At 41.6% G+C, this 21,302-nt stretch overlaps 1 pseudogene; it reads right to left on the bottom strand.

Moving 5' to 3' along the window:
* LOC121327136 overlaps positions 1-21,302 on the bottom strand; it is a 131,591-nt pseudogene that overhangs the window by 49,436 nt on the left and 60,853 nt on the right.

Here is a 21,302-nt window from a genome sequence, read left to right on the forward strand (position 1 = left end):
AAAAAAAAAAAAAAAAAAAAAAAGACTGCACACCCAACTTAGACAATTACTGGTTTGACTCATTTCCACTTGCTTATAGTTTGCTTTGTGTTTCTGTTAGGAAATAATAAACAAATTAATCTTGAAACAATTGTGGTCTCAGAGCATGGCTGGAAGCAATCTCTGCACAGACTGTTTTACCAGTCCCTAAGCATGTCTGAGCCCTTCTCATTAGGTGCCAATCATTTCAACACAGGCCCAGAGGACTATGCAATTAAGGAGTCGTTTCTAATGTGAAAGCTCCAATAGATACAAACAGCTGTGGGTCATTCTCAACTAAACTAACACAAAGAACTCACAGGAATTGAAACAATGTTAAAATGTATGGTATGAAAGAAGTGTTGTCTTTTTAAATACATTTGGTGAGGACTATTCCCACCCTTAACAAAATACTGTTTGTTGAAGACTTTTTATTAAACCATTAATAAAATCCTGTTTGCAGCTTTTTCTGCTGTTTTAGACAGGGTTTATTAGTTTATTCCCATTTTTCAAAGCACTGTTTAACCCTAGAGAATGGTTATAAAAACAAAAAAGTGAGTCCATAAAAAAAAAAAAAAAAAATCCTTCAGAATTCAATATAATTGAATAGTTTTAGCTTTGTTTCTTGTTCTATATCAGGGCTGTCAAACTCAATTTTTTAATTTTAATTTCAGGCAATATTGAAATTTGGTATGCAATTTGTTTTTAAATAAATCTTTCGAATGTGTTTAGAGGGACACTAATCTCTGCTAGCTGCCAACATGTACTGTATGAAACTAACATCCTCTACCTCACTGTAATATCTATCCAAAGGGTTGATGGTAACATTTCATTCCTTTGATTTTAACTGATGTGATATGGAAGATGAGAGCAGGAACTGCACAAAAAAAAAAAAAACAAACTTCCAATCCCATCCACTCCTTTGTATTTAAAGCCCTAGCCACCTATCTTGGGCTGTCTTGGGCTCAAATACCCCTGTTCTAAATAAAAAAGGACTCAGAAATGCTTATCCTTGACTATTGCATGGCATAGTCAAGGTCAAATATCCTTTGTATTCTAGTAATGAAACAGGCAGAATAATCTGAGGACTATGAGGAATGTGTGAGGAATTATGCAATGATCCAATTAAATGTACATAAACATTCTACCTAACCAGGATCTTTTCAAAAACCCAAATGAAGAGTATGTAACTCTGAAATACTCTGCACACAGTGCTGCAGCCTCTTTGTGGGTCAGCCGAATCCAGGCTAAGATACCTGGGGACTTTCAATGGCTGCAACAGGAGCTGTTAAGTTAAAAAAAAACAAAAAACAAAACAAAACAAAAAAAAAAACTTCCTGGATCTGTCATCCTGAGCAAACTAGACTTCCAGGAAATGGAGTTGGATTTAACTGTAGTTCTGGTGTACTTGCTACTTCTGACCTATGTTCTCGGCATTCACTTCTGTTGCCGTTTATATTCCTCCCAAGATTCTAAATGATGCTAGAAACTGAGAGGAAGGAGTTATTTATAGTGAAAAGCCATGGGAGCAATACTCTGTATGAATTATCATACTTATGAGGCAATGACACTGAAATGTTAGGCAGCTAGAAAACTAAGTAGTACAGCACGTGAAATAATCAGTACAGTATGTTATCCTGTTTTTACTTAAAAAAAACTTTACCTCAAGCAGCCAAGGTTTCAATTTCCGGTCTAATATTATGTTGAAACCTAGGATCTCAAAACAGACACTGTCGCTTCCAGGAGGCTGTCCAGGTCGACACATACGATATGCATGAAGAACATGCGGCTCTGCTACAGTCAGCATCTTCACCACTAGCTCCTGTTTCAAAGCAATAAACATTGAATTAAAAAATAAACTACAAAAAAAAAAAATTCATTGAAAAGTGTTACGCAAGTCTCTGCTCTGATTCTGTGTCTGATCCTGCATTTCAAGTACTTCCAATACACCAACTTCCTGTCATCTTTGAGGCATACTCACAGAGACATCCCCCCAGAATTTGGACACATCATAATTGTTGGTTCATAGAAATTGTGTGAACCAGCTGATGGAGCGTTTGCTGTCTTTGTCTGCTGTTTCGTCTCGCTCAAAGTTCTCATTGTGTTTATTCACAGAATAGTTAGTCAGATGCATGTACAGCTGGCTCTGAGTGAAAAAAGGGGTTAAACAATAACTAAGCAGTTTATAAACCGGCTTTTACTTTACTATTACAAACTTACACAGTGCAAAACATCTCTTGAAGCAAAGCTTAGCTGTAAATCTGACCTTTATTACATTATTTTACACATGCAGCTACTGGGATCTATTTAAATGTTCTAAACAGTGGTGGATATAAATCGTGTTGGCTTTAATCCCACATGGGTTGATCTATTGTTCCCCTTATTAACAGTGAGAAAAATGGCACACTAAAATCATCAAGTTTGAGCTGGATAGATATTTGGATGAAACACAGACAGATTCAAAAAGGCAGGAGCCTATGTCAGTTCCTTCAGATATCCCACCTATCAATCCACCTGAATACCAAATGGAGGACTGTGCACCTCAGTGGAAAGAAGTAGAGCAAGCTATGAAAAAAGCAAGGGCATCATCATCTCCAGGGCCTAATGGAGTTCCATATAAAGTGTACAAGAGTGCTTCTGGAATTCTACGAATCCTGTGGAAACTGATGAAAGTGTACAAAAAGCAGGCATTCCACGTTTCCCAGGATGCTTAGAACACATCAGCGTAATCTGGCAACAAATTTAATCAGCAAAAAAGGAGAGGAGGGAGCTCCATGTGACATTCCTGGATTTGGCTAATGCATATGGTTCAGTGCCACATGAACTTCTTTGGGCAGCATTTGATTTTTTTCAGCATACCAATGTGTGGCAGAGCAGGACTCTGCCCTTGGAAATACTGGCAGGGATGGAGTTAAATTCTCCTCCCTCCCCGGTTGATTGCCCCAGGTGGGAGCAATCAACTAATGTAATTAATCAATTATCATTTAGCCACCTGGCATAAAATGAGGCCTCAGCCTCCCAGTAGGGAGGAGGGAGCTGAGGAAGCAGGTTGGTGGTTTTTTGGTGTGTGATTTTTTAATTTTGATAAATCCAGTGAAGGCATTGCCCAGCCTGGAAACCTTATTTTTGTAAGTTTTGTTTTCTTTGTTTAGGTATTTGTGTTTAAACATCTTTGTTTTGCCCTTGTGCACGTTTATTTTGCGTTAATTTATAATAAAAGTATATATTTTTGAACTGCAGTCTGTCTCTGGGCCTCTGTCCACTCGCCAGCCTGCCACATTTATTTCTGGATTATGGGAAAGAAGAGCAGACAGCAGGAGAAGGCAGGAAAAGCAGCAGCAGCTGAAGAAATGTATGCTGCTGCAGCCACCGCTGGAGGACCCGGCCAGCCTCTTCCCCTGGTGCGGGAAGAATGACCATCGTTAACGGTCCTGCCCAGACGTGCCACTGGCAAACTGGTGTGGCCGGTGTGAGGAGGACTGCCACAACTGGGCAAGATGCCCCTACAACCAGGCCCAGGAAGAGGTGCAGTGTTCACCCCGGGCATCAGGGGCCACCCCACTACCTCCAGCACCACCACCTTCACCACCGTCCCAGGAGATCTGAAACTGGTTGATGCACCCTGAGGCAGACCTCGTCCACGATCTCCCCATAGTTATCAACACGCTGTGGCGTCAATATGGGGAGAGGTGGGAACAGTGGGAGGAACAACACCACCTGGCGTCCTTCCCAGAGGTTGCCCTCATGGTGGTTAATTACCTGGCGGTAGACATGGGAGATGCCCCGGTCACTCCAATAAAGAGGGGTGAGCCGCCTTCCTGAGAGCCAGAGAGGGGTCTCCTTTTTGTTTTTTAGGCCTCCCGAGGGTCCGCTGCCGCCTTCTCCACCAGAGGGAGCCGGGCCGCCGTCGCCGCCTTCTCCACCAGAGGGAGCCGGGCCGCCGTCACCATACTACCTTGGAGATTTGGGGCCCCCTCAACCAAAGGCGGCTTGGGGGCCGATTGCGGCCTCCATACTTTGTACGTGGGGGGAGGTGTGTGTCATTGTCACACAATGACAATACCAAATTTAGTGAAAGCCTACTTTGGAGATTTGCAATTTAGTTTTTCAACTTCAGAATTCAGCACTGCATGGCAATGCCTAGAAGTTGGGATAATGGCAGGATGCACCATTTCTCCACTGGCTTTTACCATGGTAATGGAAATAATTATTATCAAAATGGGTAGCGAGAGGAGAGCGCTTGGCTTCTGGAATGTGACTACCACCAATTCGAGCATACATGGATGACATGACAACAATGACTACAACAGTAGCTTGCACTAATCGGTTATTTGGCAAATTAACCAATAACACTGAATGGGCACAAATGCAATTCAAGCCCACTAAATCAAGGAGCATCTCTATAATTAAAGATAAAGTAGTATATAAGAGGTTCTACATTAATGGTGAAGTAATACAAACAGTGTCCGAGAAGCCAGTGAAAAGACTAGGGAGATGGTACGACAGGGATCTAAAGGACACAGTTCGTGTGGGAGAAGTTAGACAACAAGCAGTGGAAGGGTTGAATAGTACACACTGCATCACTTTACCAGGCAAACTGAAACTCTGGTGCTTTCAGTTTGGTCTACTGCCAAGACTGCTTTGGCCACTGACTGTGTACGAGGTTTCCTTGACAACAATTGAGAAGCTGGAAGCTTTAATCAGTTCATATGTCAGTAAATGGTTGGGAGTTCCACGCTGCCTCAGCAGAGTGCGACCTTATGGTAAAGGAATACTGCAGCTAATAATCTCTGCTCTAACCAAGGAGTTTAAGTGCGCCAAAGTCCAACTGGAAATGACCTTAGTAGATTCATGTGACAAATGTGTAAGGGTGGCAGCACCTGTGTTTAAAACTGGAAGAAAATGAGTGGCAAAGAAAGCTGTGGAAGATGCTAAGGCTGCCCTTCGAATCGAAGATATTATGGGACAAGTTCAGCATGGAAAAGGAGGTTTGGTTTCAGTTCAGCTCCTACTACATGGCACAATGCAACCCCAGTTCAATGGAGGAATGGATGAGATGGGAGAGTGTGGACGGTTTACTTGGCACCATGACCAGGTGCTGCAATGTTTGGCCTTAGCATTGGAAGACGAGCGTAACCTGACCAATAAGTTGCCACCAGTTCCATCAAAGCATTACACACAAAAGACAATATTCCTCCATCCAGGAGAGCAACCACCAAGAAAAGGTGTTAAAATCAAGCCTCGCCCAGGACAACTGTAAGCTGCTAGAGACTGGAATATGCTGGCAGATATTGGTCAACGGCTTATTTTTTCAACTGAGATTGTCACCACTAACCTTCGACCAGACATTGGCTTGTGGTCTGGATCAGCACGCCTTGTTCATCTGGTAGAGTTAACAGTGCCATGGGAAGATGCTGTGGATGAGGCGTATGAGAGTAAGCAACTTTGGTATGCTCAACTAGCTGCTGAAGCAGAACAGCGAGGATGGAGAGTCCGAGTTTACCCAGTGGAGGTGGGTTGTCGAGGATTTGTGGCACATTCTACAACCCGGTTTCTCAGAGAAGTCAGGTTCAGTGGCCAAGAGTTGCATCGTACAGTGAAGAATTTATCTGAAGCAGCAGAAAGGAGCAGGAACTGGCTGTGGTTGAGACAAAGATTCTGGATGGGGATCTTAAGCACAATAGAAAGAAAGCAACGCTGATGTACAGGTAAGTAAGCTGGGCTGAGCTGAGCTGAGTGGGGGATGGAGGGGGGTGATGCTGGGACGCCAGAATCACTGGTGTGGTGGGCTAGACGACAAAACACAGAGGATGGAAGGTGCCCATTTGAAGACCCCAGAGATGTACCCTACTTAGCTCAATCCAAACGATTGTCATGCTGATGCGCTGGGGAGACTGCACTGGGTTGATCCCCGGAGACAGCATCGCAGCCATTGTGTGTGCTTATGCGCTGGGGAGGCAAAATGAGCTGATCCCTGGAGCCAGCATTACACTTCAGCAATCAACACCAGACAGAAGGATATCTACATCATCAGATGGAAAACAACGCGAATGGATGGAGATGCAGATTGATAGTTTACTGCAATGCTATGTCTTAGTTGGTGCTTATCTTGGTGAGAGCAGAGTTCAAATCAGCATGAAGTTTAAAATCTACCTCATGTAATGGAAATCTTTTTTTTTTACTAATTACAAAAAAATACCATGGAAAAGGCTCTGTGATATCAGGTTTAAAAGAGACTGAGTATTTAGATCATTAAAATAGAGCCCACAGTATATAAAGTTGGTTTTGTATTATATAAACCACAGCATTCCCAGTAGTAACAATGTTCTACGCTTGTGTCAGCCAATGAGATTTTTAGTAAGAGATTGTGAAATGCATTCAAGTGCTTTCTAACTAAAAGGCCTTTGGTGGTTGTCCATCTTCCTACACATTCCGAGATCACAGAACGCTGATCTACTGGGGATTCCAAAATACCAAATAGAATCTGATGGAGAAAGCACTTCCAGTTTCTATGCCCTACCCCGCCCCCCACCTATGGTATTCAGAAATCGTGAAATTCAGTACAATTTAATTTTCAAATCTAGATTAGAAGCTTTTTCTAGGATCTAGGATGAAGACAGCTTTTTCTATATCTTTAGTATTTTTGCAAATGACAAAACATCTACACCTACAATAGTTAGGACAGATGTTACCACAAACTCAATAGGGATCTTTAATCCAGCCTTGGAATGCCTTAGTATTAAAAGTGCCACTAATACCACTAATAGTAAGGTTGACTTTTTATGGGGTATCTTTGTATCTTTATAACTGGGCTTTTATATGTATATCTCTTGTACACATAAAACAAACCACTCACTAGAGTATGATATCTCTTCTTACCCATATGGAACAGAAGCAGATGTTTAATTCAGTAGGTCCCTCAATTACTGAATTCACACTTTTCTCATCTGCTCTTTCCTTTTGTATGCAGGGCATTACTGATAGTTCATTAATCTTGTGTTAAGCCTCTCAACACCATCAAGCGTCAGTAAGCGTGTAAAAGAATCTACTTTGAGAACAGTTAACACCATACCAGACAGCCCTTGGGAAGAATGTACATTTTTAATGAGACATCTGGCCTGGATTTTCCTTACCAAGTTGGTATCGCTCGGTGGATGGTACTTCTCAGTGCCCATTCTCACAAGCCCATCATTGTATAAGAAGATGCGTAACAGGTCACATGATGTGGCCAGTATGTAAATCCTCAAGTCAAACTTGTATCCCTCCATAAGAAACAGCTTATCGAAGTATTCCTGGACAATGAAATGGTCCTGAACTGGAAGCTTCTCGCAGTTTCTTATTAATGAGATCCTGTATGAAAAAGAAATCATATACATGTTACATTCCTCAAGCCTAACTTACACTTGATACACAATGATAAGACGTTTATGTGAAGTGCTGCAGAGGAAAGATCACTCCTAACTGAATTCAAATATGCCATCTAGTAAGACATGCTGTGTGTGCCAGTGAAAATACAGCTTTAATTAATGTAATCTCAACATTTAGACAAATGACGGTCATGACATGGAATCAAAGTGGCTGTTTAGTTCCATTCTGTAAAAATGGAATAAAATAATAACACATTTTGACATTGATAAAGACTTATTGCTGAATCATTTGTCTTAGATTTTACTAGGTTTACTTTTTCACTACGTCGACATTTAAAGCAGGAAAAAAATGTGTGGTGTTGTAAGGCAGCAGTACCTTTAAAAGAACTGGTTGAACTAGCAGTAAATTACCAAAGATGATTGATGAGACATAATTATACTTCAAATGTACTATCATCGGGTAACCAAATAACCAGCTCTGCCTGAGTTGCTGTCTCCATGCCCCACACTTCTTAACTAGCCTCCAATAATAGCTGTTGAAGCTTACAATAACTTGTTAGCTTCAACTGCTTTTCTAATTGAACATAAATTACTTATGAGCATGAAACCTCATACTTGGAACTGAATATTTAAAATATGCTCAAGACAACTGTTTTAGAAGGTAATAATACAGTAACTATCACACGGGATTTGTAAATCCCAGCTGAAGATATTTAAATGTCACTCCCATGAAACCCAATACTGAACTTATTACATATTGACCTCAAATGGATTCTCTGTTCATTCATAGTTATTATGATTACAGATACTTTTTAGTGTAAGTTTCATTTTAAAATCAACATTATGGCTGTCATATTTTAATCTTGGTATATTATTTTTCTACTCTGTCAACAGCCATAATTTAGTAATGTGTTGTTATTTCTTTAGGGTTAAAGCTAATAGTGAGTATTTTGACTGAGTCCACTGCATCCACTCAATAAACCATGTCGGCAATATTGTGTGTCACGAAGAGCAATGTCATACATCCTTCATGTTTAAGATTTAGCAATGTTTTACTGCATGTGACACAGCCAGGAGCAGATGTTTAATAGTGTTTTTGTCTGACCTACCCATGACCCATTGCTCCGTTGGCTGGCTTTAAAATAAATGTCTTCAGCTTGCGTTTTTTCCGCAGCTCCTTCATGTAGTTCTGGAAGTGGGTGTACTCGGCAGGAAAGATCCATGTTTTGGGAATGAAGCCATACTCTTTTGACTGGCTCTTTATAATGAGTAAATTATAAGAATGGGCACTGAAGCATAGGCACATAAACTCATTATAAAAACCCATAAACTCTGCCCAACATACAGTAAGTGCATGATTTATGGTATGTACTACATACTTTCATTTTAAAAAGCTGTGTGAAGGAAAGTAATGTATAGGTTATATGACTGACTTTTCAGTTTCAGTCACAATGGAAAGACAACAGTACTGGAGTTGATAGTAGATGATCAGTTGTTATCTTATGTATCGAATATTACAAGCATTACTGGTATTTAGCAGGTTTTTTGGGGGATTTTTGATCAGCACTGATTTTATTTTGTGATCGTCAATTACACATTTATTGATCGATTGAAACACACGCTTTCTTTGTACATGTCTTTGTTTTGTAATGGGAAATGTTAGACTCTGATGTCTTCTTGCTTTTTTTATAATAAATCTAATAGTTTTCCGACGACTCTGTAAGTGCCATTCTGGAGAACAGACTTTGCTGCGAATATCAACCCTGGAGGAATTGAGGAATGTTCACATATGTTCTATAACAATTTAACCCCCTGAAGGTTTATAGCATACATTTTGTATTAAGTTTAAAAAAAATACTTACTTGGCCATGTTTCTTGCTAGGCAGTCTTTACGGCAGATTTCTCCCATTCCCAGAAAATGGTTAATTCTCTGTATTACAAGAAAAGATATGAATATTGCTTGACTTACTCTGCTGAAAAGTTTTTATTAAGGGAAATTAAATGTTTTTGTACCCTTTACATTCAAATGTTGGGCAAATTAGGAGCTCAAAATAAAAGGTGAACAGAAGACCTTTTAACCCTCATTTAGTTTACCACATATTTTTAATTAAAAATAAAAAAAAAAGATCAATTTCAGCATCGTGGGTGTATCGTAATTGGTTCTGCATCACAGCTATTGCAATTTTATACTGTGATAGATGAGTGAATTGCTGTGGAATTATTTATTTCTTTGAGAAAATTAAGCAAAACAGGTCTATAATTAGGCTATTGCGGAAGGCAGTTTGACAGCAAATCCTACAGAGGAAAGCATGGATAAACCCAGCATGTGTGTCCCACAGAAGGCATGTTCCTCACACAAAATAAACAAAATGTACAGGGGTGATTGAGAAAGAATGCACCACTTGATTAATGACCTGGCAGATGGTAATTCTTTACTGCCAGTTAGCTAGGTCCTGAATGTCGTGTGTGCTGTTCGCATACTCAGGTCGCCCCATGCGGCATCAAGTCCGGTGTTTGAGGAGGCCACTCCACAGGGCCTCAGTGAACAATGACCTGGTCATGAGTTGTCCAAGTAGGCATCAATAATATTCATTTATTTTGGGATGCACATAAATCACCCAGAGAAACACACTTACATAGGTGACTGAACAGAAAAATAAATGACTGCTGCACTAAAGAGTATAAAACCATGAGGTGCTTCACAATCTACCCAAGACAGAATCTTTGCTTGGGGGTTCAGACTACTCTGCAGCACAGTCACTTAATTCACTAGTCACGTGTTATTAATAACTCAAAGGACAAAGCTTAGAGGGAGCTGAAATGTGCAAGTAATATACAGAAAATGCAAAATCTCTAGCTATTATTTTCAGTTTTTCCCTTTTGTTTTACACAGTGTGGCTGACAAGTGATTTGCCAGCTGAAGTGAACTCAAACTATCCATTACTGCAACCAGAAAAAACACACACACACACTTCTTACAGTTAAACGGAGAGCTATTTAATTTCCCTGGCAACACAATGAGGGCCTTGGAATTAAGAGCACCCCTTACTGGGAAATAATACAAGCTTTAAAAGAAAAATTAACTAAACGAATGTTGTGTCATTTCTGTCACCACCTTGACTATTTGTCACCTGCCTGAACATAAACAAAATGTCCTCAACACTGTTTTAGATAACAGTTCATATTAAACTCTGAGAACTAAGGTCGACTCTAGACACATGTCCTATCCTAATAGAATTTAACCAGAAAAGACCGACCATTCACCATATTGAATCGAGCAAGGGCAGAAGCAATAGTGTCACAACACAGTCTGCGAAAAGGAAAAAGTAAATCAAAAGAGAAAACAAATGTGTGCTTCTAATCCCTGACACTGAGTGTGTTTAATTTTTTTAATTACTAGGTCAAACTGACTGCAGAACCATTTTCATGGCTGTCCCTTCCTTTTCATGTAGTAACAATCACATACGAATATGTGTGGGCACAGGTGAAATATGCTACCTTGTTTTACACTTACAAGCTTTACGGAACTTGCAACTTCAAATGCACTGACGGTCAGTAGAACAGGTAAAAGAAGGAAAGAAAACTACTGTTCATACATGTATAGGGCCAAACTTAAGTGTGACAGTGCCAGTTCTGTACAGTATTACAGTATGTGGCAGATTTAGAGGGGGAAAAAAAAGGTAGGAAACATTGTTTTTCTTGGATAACTTGCTGCTTTTGGATCGAAGGCTGACATTTAAAGTCTTTCCATTTTGGTTTCATTATTTCTATGCGTAGGTTGAACCTGTGCATAAAGTACAGTGCTGCTAGTCGAAATGTATGCCTACTTGACTTGATTCTTTTAGTATTACTTTTGGTTTATGTGTTTTTAAGCCATGAATGCATTTTTACACACAGTATAATGGAGCAGGGCAGAGGAGAGCCCTGCACGTAATTAGTTGCTGTTTAAATGTATTGCTGTGGGGTGTATTTAAAGGGATTATTTAAGAATGGGGATTTGTATTAGTGGGGAAAGGGGGCAGGGCAAGAGCCCTGCCTGTATATTCACTGTATTGTGTGGGATTTATTTAAACATGTGTTGTATTTAAATGTATTATTGTTTGGTTTGGGCGTGGTCTGGCAGAGGCGATGGTAGCAGCTCGTCTGTCAAGAAAGACACTCAGGACTCGGACACGGACTTGAACTCGACAATTAGGACTCGGACAAGGACTCGAGACTCGAAGTCAAGGACTCGGATTCGACATTCAGGACTTGGACACATACTCGAGACTCGAAGTCAAAGACTCGGACTCAACACTCAGGACTTGGACACGGACTAGAGGCTCAAAGTCAAGGACTTGAACTCGACACTCAGGACTCAGACACAGACTCAAACTCGAGACTCAGGACTCGGATTCAGACTTGAACTTGACACTCAGGACTCGGACATGGACTCGAAGTCAAGGACTCGGACTTGACACTCAGGACTCGGACACAGACTAGAACTTGAGACTCAGGACTCGGACACGTAATTGAACTCAAGACTCATGACTCGGACATGTCCTTGAACTCGAGACTCATGACTCGGACATGTACTTGGACTCGAGACTCATGACTTGGACACGGACTCGAGACTCGAAGTCAAGGACTCGAGACTTGAAGTCAAGGACTCGAACTCGACACTCAGGACTTGAACACGGACTTGAACTCGAGACTCAGGACTCCGACACTGACTTGAACTCGAAGTCAAGGACTCGGACATGGACTCGAACTCAAGGTTTGAGGACTCAACTACAAGTCTGGCAATAATATACAGCTAATGTTTTCTCCATATAGTAGTATTTAGACATGGAAGTATTTCAATTAGAAAATTAAACAAGTACAATTTTTTATTGATATTTCATGGGACGTGAGCTGGGGGGTAAGGATAGGGCAGAAAAAGCAGAAGGGAACGGTAAGTAGGACAGAGTGCTGGCTAGAAAGGACCGGACCTAGGATAGAAGAGCAGGCGAGGCCCACTACTAGCAGACTAGTGTAACTGGACATGGAAGCTAAGATAGAAGGTGGTCACTGACTGAAGGAGGCGATGCCGACACAACCCAGGGGCGAAGGACCCAGCAACCGAAGACAGGATACAGAAAGTGGTCACTGACTGAGGGCGGCAATGCAGACACGACCCAGGGGCGAAGGACCCAGCAACCGAAAACACATATGAGGGTTATGACTCGGGGAGCCGCCCCTCGGAGGAAGACGGTCCCGAAAGACTGGGACACGAAAGGAGATAGAGAGGGAGAGGTACCCAGCATCTGAGACTTCTGTAAAAGGGCACTCGTTAGACCCCCAATTGGCCGAGACTTCACGCTGCCTGGGACCTGAGATAAGAACAAGGCATAGAGGTTAGTATGGGACTCGAGCATGAGTAGCCACGTCCCGCATTGAGACAGAGTATAGAACAGAGCCTTGATTGAGGCAAGATAAGCGCAGGAGCTGCGAAAGAACAGAGTGTGGCCGGGGGTCCGCTCTGACTCACATAGTGAGAACCCCCCTGAAGGTCAAGGGAGGCTGAAACCTGCCCTGAGGTCGGGGAAGTGAGATCACTTGCCCCCCCCCAAAGGACGGACCCCCTGCTCCTCAACAAATCTCCCACACCGTGAGACAAACAAAAGACAGCACATGCCAGCGCATAACAAACAAAAGACCAGAAGGACAAACGGGGCAAACAGGAAGATGGTTAGTAATTTAGCGGGATGTGACTATGTGTATACCTGCTGCTCAGTGGAGAGGAAAAAAACCCTTGAGGGTGATTAGGGGAAAACCTCTAGTGGCCCCGGCAGACAGGTAGCCCGCACTCCGGGCATGCTAGCATTTTTTAGAAGGAGCAGCAACTATATCAGTGAAGGATGAATAAATGTAGGAATCCACTGCAGAGGAGGATCAGCTCCCCCACATTCGTGATCAGGCTGGCGGGAAGGGGGGGAGGGGAGTCAAGGAGGGAGGCCTGCTCTGGAGGCGAGGGCGGAGAGGAGGGAGGCATGCTCTGGACCCGAGGGAGGAGAGGAGGGAGGTCTGCTCGGAGCGGAGGCGAGGGTGAAGGTGAGTGATGATAGAAGTGAGAGGAATCAATGAAGGGGGGGTAAATTGTCTTGAACTGAGACGAGAGGGCAAGGGACGAGAACTCGGTTGAAGAGAGCTAGCTGCTGTCTTAGGGCATAAATAGGTGGAGTGCACTGTGGAGGTGCACACGCTGTAGGCACTGGCATGAATGCCGCTGAAGATACGGGTGAAGAGATCTGGGTCGGAATGGGACCAGTCCGTGATATGGTTGTCAGCTGAAAGGGTGGCAGCAGCTTTGGCTGAGAATGCACGGTGGTATTGATAGAATAGAGTGCCCCCATAGCGCACAGATAATTCAGTTACAAGAAAGAGATACCGATTTAGCTCCTGCAATCTGTGTGGATAAACGAAACAGAGAATGTCACGATAAATGGAGAAGGCGAGGACGAATTCTCCCACGGAAAGGCTTTTTTGAAGTCGTGGGTCGCGGGACTTTAGGGTGACTGAAACGTCTCCGCAGTCGACCTTGCCTTCAATTATTTGCTTCCGAATTTTTGGGGAAACAGAATGGTTGGCAATAGCACGAAGAGAAGAGGAGCTTGATGCAGTGGCTGAGGCAAGGCTGAACTCTGGAAGAGCAATAGGGGGTACTAAGGAGGATGTACTGGAAAAGGGAACAGAAGTACTGGAACTGAAGGCAGGGGGAGCAGAAGGGTTCTCCAGTTTGTCGAGACGAGCGTTGAGGGATAGCTGAGAGTCTGAGAGACTGGAGCCAAGTTTGCAGCTGATTAAGCATGACATAAGGGGAATCGCTGGTGGAGGGGATGGGCAAAGTGTGTAACTGCTGCTGCAGAACATAAGAACATAAGAAAGTTTACAAACGAGAGGAGGCCATTCGGCCCATCTTGCTCGTTTGGTTGTTAGTAGCTTATTGATCCCAAAATCTCATCAAGCAGCTTCTTGAAGGATCCCAGGGTGTCAGCTTCAACAACATTACTGGGGAGTTGATTCCAGACCCTCACAATTCTCTGTGTAAAAAAGTGCCTCCTATTTTCTGTTCTGAATGCCCCTTTTTCTAAACTCCATTTGTGACCCCTGGTCCTTGTTTCTTTTTTCAGGCTGAAAAAGTCCCTTGGGTCGACACTGTCAATACCTTTTAGAATTTTGAATGCTTGAATTAGGTTGCCACGTAGTCTTCTTTGTTCAAGACTGAACAGAGTCAATTCTTTTAGCCTGTCTGCATATGACTTGCCTTTTAAGCCCGGAATAATTCTGGTCGCTCTTCTTTGCACTCTTTCTAGAGCAGCAATATCTTTTTTATAGCGAGGTGACCAGAACTGAACACAATATTCAAGATGAGGTCTTACTAGTGCATTGTACAGTTTTAACATTACTTCCCTTGATTTAAATTCAACACTTTTCACAGTGTATCCGAGCATCTTGTTAGCCTTTTTTATAGCTTCCCCACATTGTCTAGATGAAGACATTTCTGAGTCAACAAAAACTCCTAGGTCTTTTTCATAGATTCCTTCTCCAATTTCAGTATGTCCCATATGATATTTATAATGTACATTTTTATTTCCTGCGTGCAGTACCTTACACTTTTCTCTATTAAATGTCATTTGCCATGTGTCTGCCCAGTTCTGAATCTTGTCTAGATCATTTTGAATGACCTTTGCTGCTGCAACAGTGTTTGCCACTCCTCCTATTTTTGTGTCGTCTGCAAATTTAACAAGTTTGCTTACTATACCAGAATCTAAATCATTAATGTAGATTAGAAATAGCAGAGGACCTAATACTGATCCCTGTGGTACACCACTGGTTACCACACTCCATTCTGAGGTTTTTCCTCTAATCAGTACTTTCTGTTTTCTACATGTTAACCACTCCCTAATCCATGTACATGTGTTTCCTTGAATCCCTACTGTGTTCAGTTTGAGAATTAATCTTTTGTGCGGGACTTTGTCAAAAGCTTTCTGGAAATCGAAATAAACCATGTCATATGCTTTGCAATTATCCATTATCAATGTTGCATCCTCAAAAAAATCAAGCAAGTTAGTTAGTTAGGCACGATCTCCCTTTCCTAAAACCATGTTGACTGTCTCCCAGTACCCTGTTACCATATAGGTAATTTTCCATTTTGGATCTTATTATAGTTTCCATAAGTTTGCATATAATAGAAGTCAGGCTTACTGGTCTGTAGTTACCTGGTTCAGTTTTGTTTCCCTTTTTGTGGATCGGTATTACGTTTGCAATTTTCCAGTTTGTCGGTACCACCCCTGTGTCAAGAGACTGCTGCATGATCTTGGTTAGCGGTTTGTAAATTACTTCTTTCATTTCTTTGAGTACTACTGGGAGGATCTCATCCGGCCCAGGGGATTTGTTTATTTTAAGAGCTCCTAGTCCCTTTAACACTTCTGCCTCAGTTATGCTAAAGTTATTTAAAACTGGATAGGAACTGGATGACATGTGGGGCATGTTGTCCGTATCTTCCTTTGTAAAAACTTGTGAAAAGTAATCATTTAATATATTTGCTATTTTTTTTTTCTTCCTCTACGTTTTTGCCATTTGTATCTCTTAAACATTTAATCTCCTCTTTGAATGTTCTCTTGCTGTTGTAATATTGGAAAAACATTTTGGAATTGGTTTTAGCTCCCTTAGCAATGTTCATTTCTATTTCTCTCTTGGCCTTTCTAACTTCCTTTTTGACTTGCGTTTGCAGTTCTGTGTACTCTTTCTGTGTACTTTCTTTTTGGTCCTTTTTTAATGCTCTGTAAAGTGCCTTTTTTCGCTGAATATTTTTTTAATTGATCTATTAAACCATTTTGGCAATTTAGTTTTACATTTAGATTTGTCTACTTTAGGGATATAATTGTTTTGCACCTCTAGTACTACATTTTTGAAGAACAACCATCCTTCTTCTGTGGGTGTTTTCTCTATTTTACTCCAATCTACTTCTGTTAGTCTCTGTTTCATACCTTCATAGTTTGCTTTTCTAAAATTGTAAACCTTAGCTTTAGTCTTTACTTTTGGGGATTTAAAAAACACTTCAAATGAGACCATGTTGTGGTCTGAGTTTGCCAGTGGTTCTCTGACCTCTGTTTTAGTTATTCTATCTTCGTTATTTGAAAAGACTAAATCAAGGCATGCCTCCCCTCTAGTGGGTGCCTTGACAAATTGTGTTAGGAAGCAGTCATTTGTCATTTCCACCATTTCTATTTCATCCTTCGTGCTACCCACCGGGTTTTCCCATTTTATTTGGGGGAAGTTGAAATCCCCCATTAGTATGGCTTCTCCTTTGCTACACACATTTCTAATGTCATTGTATAACAGATTATTTTGCTCACCGTCTGAATCTGGCGGTCTATAGCATGCTCCTATTATTATGCCTTTTGAATTTTTGTCTGTTATTCTGACCCATATTGATTCGGTTTTATTTTCTTTGTCCAGGTTTAACACCTGGGCTTCAAGACTGTTTCTTATGTATAGCGCTACCCCTCCTCCTCTTCTGTCCTGCCTGTCTTTCCTATACAGTGTATACCCACAAATATTATATTCGTCCCCATCACTCTCAGATAACCACGTTTCTGTAACACCTATCACATCATAGTTACCTGTTAGTGCAGTAGCTTCAAGTTCTAGAATTTTGTTTCTGATACTTCTAGCATTTAGATAAATACATTTAATGGTTGTCTTACCTGAGTTGTTGTTCTTGTTTTGATGCGGTCTCCCTTCTGTTTTTTTGTTGATTTCTCCCCACTTCCTTTCTAGTTTAAATGCTTCTGAACCTACTCGAGGATCTTTTCTCCAAGTAGACTTGTTCCCTTGTTATTTAAGTGCAGTCCATCCCGTCTATACAGATAGTCCTCATTGTAGAATGTGGTCCAATGATCAAGATAGGTGAAGCCTTCCCGTGTGCACCACGTCTTCAGCCATGCGTTTTGATTAATTATTTCCAGCTGTCCATATGGTCCTTTGCAAGGTGCGGGTAGTATACCAGAAAATACCACAGTTTTGGTTTTCTCTTTTAATTTCCTTCCTCCAATTTCCCACATGAGCTCTCTGAATTTGTTTTGCAGGGATTTTGGTCTGTCTCTTCCAATGTTGTTTGTACCGATGTGGACGACTACTACCGGGTCGTCTCCTGTTCGTTCTAGGAGCCTGTCCACGTTTTCAGTGATGTGCTTGACCGAGGCTCCCGGAAGGCAGCACACTGTTGTAGTAAGGGGGTCCAAAGGAATTTCAGCTTGTTTGTTATCAGAAAAAAACACGCGGCTGTTTGACTGGGGGGAGGAAAGAATTGGCTCAGCTGATAAGGCTTCGCAATAAGCAAGAAACAGGGACATGCGGTCTCCGCCGACGGGGATAGGGATAGCCTTCTGGAAGAGAACTTTCAGCAGCTTAGGTGTCGTCCAATCTTTATAATGAAGCTGCGGCTGTGGTTGGCTGGCAGAATTGCGCTTGGAGCTGCACACTTTCCTGGCTAAAGGCTGGGTGGAAGTAAGGTGGGCTGGCGAGGTTGGTGCGGTCAGAAGCCGGGAAGAGAAGGGACTGGAGGTCGAACAGAGACGGACCGGTGGAGGAGTCGGAGGCAGGAAGTCGTCCGAGTCAGAAGAAACAGTGTGGGCAGAAGTCTTTTCCATTTGGAAGCAGGTAAGCTTGCGAATATATAAGAATGTATTTGAAGATGATCTTCGTAGAATTTTTTTATTTTTTTTTTAAAGCAGAGTAACGCGTACCGCTACCAGTCAGGATTCAAAATAAAACGCTAGACAGCGAAGGTGCAAGTGATCAGGGCTTAAATAGAAAATAGGTACTAATTGACAGGAAATTGAAAGCCCCCTCCTGCACACACCCTGAACTACGCTTGCTAACATTTAAAGGAAATAGAGCAAATAAAAAACCTATGTTGAACTAAAAACGTCTCTTTTAGTGTTTTGTATACAAAATTCTCCTCTTGTTAGTGCAGTAACAAAATTCACTTCATATTTGTAGATGGTTCACTTGATTTTAACTGGTTCCTAGTTTCTGTACTCAGTAATATATACCAGTGCCTTATTTTTATATTAATTGCACTCATTATTTTGCAATTTTAAAACAGCATAAACTTATACTATGATTCCAGTTGGTGAAATCTTTCTGTGACTGCCACTGAAGCTGTAAACTTTGGTTATATATGACTACAAAGTCATTGCAAACTTGGGCTTAAAGTAGTTGTTGCTAACAAAATAATTCCATAAATCTGAGCCATTTTGCATTACCATTAGCTACGCAGGTCTCAAATGTCCAGTTTAAAAAGAAACACATGCTATAGCACACATGTTTTTTAATTTAAAATATGATAGCTGGTACTACTTTAGATTAACAGAAGCTCTGGGTTTATATGCCTTATTCTTGGGTTATCTGTTTGCACTTGCGCTCTTTATTTGGATCATTTCACCTCAGCAGTGGGTCAAATCACATTACAGGCTGATAGCATGTCAGTCAATAGAGGAAGCACTTTATTGGTTTTTGACAGGAAAGAAGTCAGTGAAGGGGAGAGGACAATTTCCTTCTCCAGAAGAAATGACGTAGTAAGTACGAGGCGGCCTAAATGCATGGCTGGTAAACAGGTTTCTTTAGCCAAGTGTAGTACCAAATACCATGTTTTGAAATTAAAATACAGATTCTCGTACGACACAATTGGTTCCTGAAAGTCGCGTTGTAAGTCAGGCATATATATGGCTTTAAAAGTACAGACTCAGGGCTTTCCAACGACGTAATCAGTGTGTGTATGCGGTACTCCTAACTGGAACTACGATCGCTTGAAGTTAAGCCCCTCATCATGTGAGTCCATTGCTTTTAACATACATTGTTAAGAGCAAATAAATTCTAACAAAAAACAGTTACATACATTAATAAAAAATGCTAGAGTCAGTGTGATCACGGCAGGAACTGTGGTTCGTACCCCGAGCATGCGCACATGACGCATGGCGCATGTCTCGTCGTGTCGTAAATGCCGTATCGATGTCGTAAAGTCAAAGCAGAATAATAATGCAAAAGAGTCCTAAGTGCTGTACGCCGTACGAAGCGTTGTAAGTCGAGGATCGCCTGTACATGTTTGTTATAACATGTGGTTCTTTCAAAACTGCACATCTGAGACCTATAAAATGCATAGAGGAATGTTATGGAACTATTTTGTTAAGTACTTTTACTTTAGAGTCAAAAATAGCAACCTTAAACAACTGGTTAACATGAATTACTGCTTACCTATTTCATATTTTGTTCCAGCTACATTTGCAGTGGTAGTCCCTTTCTTCTTCTCCTTCTTCTGTCTCACTTTTCTTTTGCCGCTGCTTTGATATGGGGATTCAGACTGCAGGGGGAGTGTTCTGTGATCTTCTGAAAAAAATGAAATCACAATATAGTATTTGTTGCGACCTAGTTTTGCCTATGCCAGTTATTTGAGCAAGTCTAGTTTTGAATTTCTACACTCTCCCCTGCCAGCTTCCAAGTGCGTGCCAGGGTACCTGCCTCGCCTCCACTTCCGACAACAATGTAGCAACGGTGTGCTGGGTTTCCAGTGGAAAAGGCAGGACACCAGGGCTGGTTTTACTAGTGATTAAAATGACTCTTTTTATTAGCTCTCTCTCTACCAAAAAGTTAAGTCCAAAAGTCTCTCTTCTCCATACTCGCAGACAAACTCGTCACACACAGTTGGGTAAAACTATGAGTAACTCATTTAGTCAGTACCCAATAAGGCATTACAAGGGGACTGAGTGGAGAAGCTACTACAAAATGATAAATCAATCTCTCTCTCTCTCTCTCTCTCTCTCTCTCTCTCTCTCTCTCTCTCTCTCTCTCTCTCTCTCTCTCTCTCTTGTGTGTAGCTTTTAACCCTTTAACTTTTTGGGAGAGAGAGCTAAAAAAAAAAGAGCTATTAGAGCCAGCCCTGTTGTGCTGCCTTTTCTGAACTCCCTCCTGCTGGAAACCTAGTACACAGTCGGTACATTATTGTCAGAAGTGGAGGCAAGGCAGGTGCCCCGACACGCACTTGGCAGCTGGCATGGGAGGGTGTAGAAATGCAAAGCTAGGCTCGACCAAATAATTGGCATTATGAGCATTATAACAACCATGACTTCCATAATGAAGGAAAGAACATTGAGTGAAACAGCTCACATCACTTGATTTTTGATCACTTGATCTGTAATTGACAAACCCAGGACTGGAAGACCCAAAAAGCTGTCTAGCAAGGATGAGCAATACTTGAAGAGAACATCCTTAAGAAATAGAAAGAAACCAAGCGTTGAATCAACAGTCCAAAGCACCTTTGACCATGGTTCCATAGTCCAATTACTGTGTTCTTCAGCATATTTTAGCCTTTTAGTCTGTGCCCCTTTCTTAACAGAGGTATTCTTACTGCAAGACATCCTGTAAGTCCTGATTTCAAGAGTGACCTTCATACTGTTGGACAGCTTTTGGGGTCTTCCAGTCCTGGGTTTGTCAATTACAGTTAATGTTTCTCTGTACTTACTGATTATGCTTCAGAAAAAAATCAAGTGATGCAAGCTATTTCACTTAATGTTTGTCCTTCTTTATGCAAGTCAAGGTTGTTATAATAGTAGAAAACACTAGTGGAAGCTTTAAGTAAATGCATCAGTGTAGAAAAATGCAACATAAGAACATAAGAAAGCTTGTAAACGAGAGGAGGCCATTCAGCCCATCTTGCTCGTTTGGTTGTTAGTAGCTTATTGATCCCAGAATCTCATCAAGCAGCTTCTTGAAGGATCCCAGGGTGTCAGCTTCAACAACATTACTGGGGAGTTGATTCCAGACCCTCACAATTCTCTGTGTAAAAAAGTGCCTCCTATTTTCTGTTCTGAATGCCCCCCTGTCTAATCTCCA

Source organism: Polyodon spathula, chromosome 14 (assembly GCF_017654505.1).
Source record: "Polyodon spathula isolate WHYD16114869_AA chromosome 14, ASM1765450v1, whole genome shotgun sequence".
Lineage (NCBI taxonomy): Eukaryota > Metazoa > Chordata > Actinopteri > Acipenseriformes > Polyodontidae > Polyodon > Polyodon spathula.